Below are 7,273 nucleotides of genomic sequence, written 5' to 3'. Positions count from 1 at the left end.
AAAAACTTTATAGATCACCTGAACATACTTCTCTACAATAAACCATGTATATAAATTGAGATTTAATTTTTAAAATGTTTCCTGTAACCATAAGACTGTTAAGTGTTAAAATTACCTTCCACATTAAGTTACGGTAATTGTCTTAAGTACACCATTGATCAAAACAATATGTTATATTTCAAAAATGATCAATAATCATTAAGTATAAAAGTAATATTTTATTGGAAATTCATCTCTTAATGAGATAGATGTCTTTTTATTCTTTCATTGGCTCATATCTATGAATGAATATTACTTATTGCTAGAATCATATAGTTACTGCATAAATTCTGCTCCTATTTTTGTTTTTTATAGACGTAAGCACTAAGAAATCATATTCACATAAATAAGGGGATGGGAATGGAAGGAGCAATGTTACTCAATTCTTTCATCTTCTTCAGAGATATATGCCAGAATTCGCATAGTCATCTAGCATCATAAATTATTTTTAATCTATTAGCTGACAAGTCCTCCTTAGTTTTGCTGAAAGTAAAGAATTAGAAACCACCTAGCTTTCAGAAAAAAATTTGTCACCTAGTTATTAGATTCATTCAGTTTCTCAGCATCTCCACCAGTATGTGTCCCTTTGTTTGGTGTCATAGAGTTTCATACGGGGTATTTTACCAGAGGTAGACTCCAGGATTGGTGGGAGCTATGCCTTTCTATCTTAAACAAGAAGAAAAGAGGTTTTGGTTAAAGTAGGTGGAAAGTTTAAAATATTGCATGATGTCTCTAACGTTCTCAAGGGGACTAATTTTATATGAGTACCTAAGGAAGTTGGGCACTCAGAACTCTTGGAAAGTCTTCATACAACAGCAGGGGTACATGAAACAGAAGTACCACAGACTGAAGCCCCTAGTGTAGCCCCTTACCATTAGCCTCATATCATAACAGCCTGGCAAGAACATCTTCCACTTATTACTACCCGATTTATATATTCGTGTGTTATATGGAAATTAGTTACCTATGGGATATAGATATATGCATTGTAAAGGGTAGATAGTAGTCAAGTATGTAAAAATAGACCAACATACTAAAATGTGTTAGCAGGGAGAGATTATATTAGGGGGGGAATAAGGTAAAGAAAGTCTATAAGGATGGTAACTGGTACATTTGATACAGTTTCACATCTGGGTATCTATCGTTTTTATTTTTTTCTTTTTTGGCCGTGCCATGCAGCATGCAGGATTTTATTTCCCCGGCCAGGGATCGAACACGTGCCCCCTGCAGTGGAAGTGCGGATTCTTCACCACTGGACTGCCAGGGAAGACCCTGGGTATCTATCTTAATAAAAATATGCTAAATAAGGATAATATTTTTGCAAAACAAATATTTATTGCAATATTGTTTACAATGGTGAATAAATGAAATCAACTTAAATGCTAGCTCATGATATACTGATTTAATAAATATGGCACAATACTTCAAGATATATTTTCCAGGTATTAAAATTATGCTTTATGAAGATTATGGAATAATCCCAACAAATGTTTGCTATGTTAGTTAATTTATACAAATTAATTCATTTATGCAAAATTCAATGTCAAATACAATAAAAACTAGGAGAAAAGTATGCATATGAGGAAAGACAAGGAAAATACATGAAGGTAATAATTATCTTGGATTTATATGTTTGTGTGTTTTTTCTCCCTTTTCCTCAAATAGAGGAAATGTGATTATATTGAACTTGTGATTATATTTCTTCTTTGAAGGTGTGTATATATTATATACAGACAAGTATTATAAGTAACTATATATAAATATAGTTATATCATTGATTATATTAATTTATTTTATAATAAATGTACATATTTTATTAATTTTTAAAAGTAATACATGCACGTAGTAAAATGACCAAACAGGTCAAAAAAATTTTAAACTTACAAAATTAAAATATTTTTTAAATTTTTGTCCAGTTTTATTGAGATATAATTGATACACAGCACTGTATAAATTTAAGATGTACAACATAATGATTTGACTTACATATATTGTGAAATAATTATTACAATCAGTTTAGTTAACATCCATTATCTCCTATAGATACAAAAGAAAAGAAGATAAAAATTAAAAAAATGTTTTTCCTGTGATGAGAATCCTTAGGAGTTACTTTGTTCAACTTTTTAAAAAAAATTTATTTTATTTCATTTATTTATTTTTGACTGAGTTGGGTCTGTTGCTGCACGTGGGCTTTCTCTAGTTGCAGCGAGCGGGGGCTACCCTTCGTTGCAGTGTGCGGGCTTCTCGTTGAGGTGGTTTCTCTTGTTACAGAGCAGTGGGTCTAGGCGCGCAGGCTTTTCAGTAGTTGTGGTATGCAGTCTTCAGGAGTTCTGGCTTGCAGGCTCTAGAGCACAGGCTTAGTAGCTGTGGTGCACGGGCTTAGTTGCTCTGTGGCCTGTGGCATCTTCTCAGACCAGGGATTGAACCCATGTCCCCTGCATTGGCAGGTGGTGGATTCTTAACCACTGTGCCTCCAGGGAAGTCCCTCAACTTTCATATGTATGTGTATGCATATATATATATATATATATATCATACTACAGTGTTAAATACAGTTATCATGTTGTACATTACACCCCTAGTGCTTATTTGTCTTATAACTGGAAGTTAGTAACTTTTGACCATCTTCATCCAATTCCCCCTACCCCTACTCTCTGCTTCTGGTAACCACAAATCTGATCTCTTTCTCTATGTCTGAGTTTGTTCATTTGCTTGGTTTTTTTTGTTTGTTTAGATGCCACATATAAGTGAAATCATATTGTATTTATTTTTCTCTGACTTATTTCACTTAGTATAATGCCCTCAAGTTCCATCCACTTTGTTGCAAATAGCAGGATTTCCTTCTTTTTCGTGGCTGAATAATATTCCACAAATACTTTATCCATTCATCCATTGATGGACACTTAGCTTGATTCCATGTCCTGGCTATTGTAAATAGTGCTGCTATGAACATGGGGATGCAAATATCTCTCTCTTCAACATAGTGTTTTAGTTTCCTCTGGATATATTCCCAGAGATGGAATTGCTGGATCTTATGGCAGTTCTATTTTTAATTTTTTGAGGAATCTCCATACTGTTTTTCATACTGATTGTACCAGTTTACAATCCCACCAACAGTAAACAAGGGTTTTCTTTTCTCCACATCTTCACCAGCATTTATCTCTTTTCTTTTTGATGCTAGTCATTATAACAGGCATGAGGTGATATCTCATTGTGGTTTTGATTTGCATTTCTCTAATGATTAGTAAAAACTTACCAAAAAAATTATTTTTTATTTCAATTCAGCTTTCCAGGGCTTAACAACTATTGACTACTATTTGTATATACTTCTAGAAACTTTCTATGAAGATACACGAACGTCAATGCATATATGCAAAAATGAGAAAATGGTGATCACATGCTTTTACATAAATAAATTCAGTTTTGGGGCAAAACTCATTTTCTTACAGCTATAGAACTTATGGTAACTTGTTTCTGAAAGCCAACAAGATCATCTCTGATTTCAGGGAAAGCCTAAGCCCTCTTTTAAAGGCTTTCCACTTGCTAAGTCAGGACTGTCCAGGATAATTTCCCTTTTGATTAAATTCAACTTATTTGGGGTTTTAATTACATCTGCAAAATTCCTCTATAATTGTATTATAATGTAACCTACTCAAGGGAGTGGGACCCATTACTCTTGCCATATAATGTAACTTAATCATGAACATAACACCAGGGGGCAGAGATTATGGGGCCATATTGGAACTCTGCTTACCATAGTCTCTATAAAAGATGTTGGGAACAATAAGCCTAATGACTTGAAAGAAACACGTGAAAGGAATCCACAGTGTTCTAACCTCAAGTTGGTGCAGAGATAAATAAGCAAACAAACACACACACACTTACAATTAAACATGGGGTGATAAGTGCAAAAATAGAAGCATGTATAAGGCACCATGGTAGTTCAGAATAAGGAGCCCCCAGTTCTTTCTGGAAAGGGAAAAATCAGAGAAAGCTTCCTAGGAGAGGTATTTCTTGAAGGATGAATAAGATTAACAAGATAAACAAATACAGAACAGATACACAAAGTGAGGAATGATGGTCAACATATAAATATCTTTGACATTTACATAGTAGTATATATATTTAAAATAGTTTGATATTTTATTCATTTTGGACTTTTGCATTTACTTTTTAAAATATTGCATTATAATATTACTTACCTTGATTACTGATTTTTTTTTTTTGGGCGCCTTCTTAAATTTCACATCTGAGGCAAAAGCCTCACCCTCCTCAAACTAGTCCTATCCCTGAGCATCAAATCATAGAAATATGCAGGGAACTGCAATTATTAAGGTATTGCTGAAGTACAAGGAAAGAGTAGGAGAATTGAAGGGAGGGAAGCTAGAAAAACTGGCTGGGGTAAGATGATGAAAGGTCTTGTTTGTTCTCTGAAGATAATCTCCAAAGACTTTACCCTGAGGATCACAGGGATGAGTCATGTTTTGAAACGGGAGAGTGACCAGATGAGACTGTCATTTAGAAAAGATGACACTGACAAAACCATGGAGGCTAGTTTGGAGACGTTTGTTATTTTCTGTTAAAAGAGAACAATTAGGAGGCTACTGTAGTGGTCACCCGAGGTAAGTAATTATACTTATGTTATCCATAGTATTTGGCTCACTGAAAAGTATTTTAATTTGGGGATTCACCGGCAGAAACTGAGAATTTCTTTTTGCAGAGCATGTTAGATGGCTCTTTTGACTCTCTAAATGGTAGATCTTTCGCTAATGTGATTTTTTTAATGGCAATCACATTTATGGCTGAAGCATTTCTGTAACTATATGCAGCTTATTTCACCTGAGAATTTTTTTAAAAAACATCCTTATTGGAGTATAATTACTTTACAATGTGGTATTAGTTGCTGCTGTATAACAAAGTGAATCAGCTATACATATACATATATCCCCATATCCCCTCCCTCTTGTATCTCCCTCCCACCCTCCCTATCCCACCCTGCTAGGTGGACACATAGCACCGAGCTGATCTCCCTATGCTATGCAGCTGCTTCCCACTAGCCATCTATTTTACATTTGGTAGTGTATATATGTCCATGCCACTCTCGTCACCTGAGAAATTTTTTTGCTAAGATGCAGTGTTCTGATATGTGATGCCAGAATTGAGTCTGAGCCTATAGTTTTTATTGCATTTATATGCAGTGATGTTATGTTGGGAGTTAGGCACATGAATTCTTACCATAAAGAATTGAACAACCCAGCTTTATAATTGCTTCAGGATCATCGATTGCCTATTTTGTCTCTGTTCAAAGTACCCAAACGATATCTTCCTACGGCCATTAAAGATATAGGAGTCTGCAGATGGAGAACATAACTATATAGTGTTGGCTGTGTATTGAATATACAACTAGTGAAAACTGATTCAAGGAAGGGAGCCAGGATTACAATTGGATGCTTGATTGGAAGGGCTGATATAACAAAGAGGCCAATCTATAAAAGACTATTTTACATAGTAAAGAGGTGGTATTTTTTAAAAAAGTATTTACTGTCTTGAAAGATTCTAAATATGCACAACACAAATGCCAATAAGATCATATAGCCCTTTATATGTCAACTTTATTTAATATCTTTAATACCAGCCCCCATCCCACATTGCCATGTTTTCAGAATTTTTTTCTTACAAACTACGTCATGATACCAGTCCCAGATTGTTTTCTTGTTTGTTGTTAAAAATTGAAGACACCAGGAAGCTTTACTTAAATATTGGGGTTTTTCTTTTTCTTTTTATATTTATTTATTTATTTGGCTGCACCGGGTTAGTTGCCACATGCGGGATCTTTAGTTGCAGCATGTGGGATCTAGCTCCCTGACCAGGGATCGAACCTGGGCCCCCTGCATTGGGAGCATGGAGTCTTAGCCACTGGACCATCAGGGAAGTCCCAGGGTTTTCCTTTTTCAATTATAACAGGATTTAACTTTTTTAGTGTTTCTTGTCGCATAGAATAGCCATCAGTTAACTAGAAAATGCCATGATTGATTCTTGAAATTAGGGACAGAGGTTTTAATTTTAGGGTTAATTGGAAACTTTTGGAAACAAAAGTAAACTCCCAAAATAAAACCAAAAATTTTAGCTTTCTTGGAGCTTGTAGTATATATCACTGAACTGACATGTTATGAAGTTTTGTGACTGCTCTGAGCATGCGAATAAAGAGATACAGTCCCAAAAGAAAATTGGCCAAAGATTTAGGCAGGATGCTTCCATAGTTGGCACCATTTCAGCAGCTCCAAAAATATCTTCCGGTCTCTAGAATGTACTCCATCCTTAAAATCCCACTACATATGACACGATTTTTTATTTCATAGTAGAATTTGAAAAAACAAGGTTGAAAACATAAATCTTCCTAATAGAGTTTACATTTTAATTAAATTTTTATTAAAGTGAAAATTACTGATAGCTGAGCTTTTCCTGGGAGACCACTGTGATAAGAGAAGAGTCCTGATATCCTGAATGGGAGGATGCCTTTTTGGAGGGAAAGGAAGGGAATAGAAAAGGAGACATATTGGGCACAGTCCCATTTTACCTTTACCCATTGTACTTAACAACAAGCATAAAATCTAAATTTCAACTGAAAATGAAATAAGAAGATTTGCTGAAAACTTCAAACAATACAAAAGTGTATAAAGCGCAATGCTTACCCTCTACTGCGGATCACCAGTTTCTTAGACCTCTCTCCAGAAGCAACTTGTTAGGAAATGTTGAAGTTTATTTCCCCAGAAATACTCGAATATACAAACATATATGCATATATGATATACTAGTATACATAGGGTGTATACATATGTGTGCATTGTGTGTGTGTGTCTTTATTCTCTTTAGTTACCTAAATGAAAATAGAAAAGTGCCTTACTTCTCCTAACAATGTGTCTTCAAGATTACTCCTTATCAGCCTGCACAGACAGACAAGCTCATTCTCTTTAGTATCTGCAAAGCTAGGGTTTCTCAATCTTGGCACTATGGATATTTGGGACCAGATAGTTCTTTGATGTGGAGGCCAGTCATGTGAATTGTAGGATGTTAGCAGCATCTCTGGCCTAAACACACTAGTGACAGTAGCACCTTCCCAGTCATAAAACCCAAAACTATCTCCAGAAATTGCCAAATGTTCCCTGAGGTGCAAAATGGCCCTTGGTTGAGAAATGTGGCTTTAGGGGCCCCTATTATATAAATATGTACTCCC

General features: G+C 35.1%; 1 non-coding gene across 1 annotated transcript; it reads right to left on the bottom strand.

Moving 5' to 3' along the window:
* Window positions 1-5,897: 5,897 nt before the first annotated feature.
* Window positions 5,898-5,970, bottom strand: TRNAW-CCA (transfer RNA tryptophan (anticodon CCA)). Its single transcript has one exon. It is a non-coding gene; the product is annotated as a tRNA-Trp (tRNA).
* Window positions 5,971-7,273: the final 1,303 nt, after the last annotated feature.

This window comes from Eubalaena glacialis, chromosome 5, assembly GCF_028564815.1.
Source record: "Eubalaena glacialis isolate mEubGla1 chromosome 5, mEubGla1.1.hap2.+ XY, whole genome shotgun sequence".
Classification (NCBI taxonomy): Eukaryota; Metazoa; Chordata; class Mammalia; order Artiodactyla; family Balaenidae; genus Eubalaena; species Eubalaena glacialis.
This window is presented reverse-complemented; position numbering and strand designations above follow the sequence as displayed.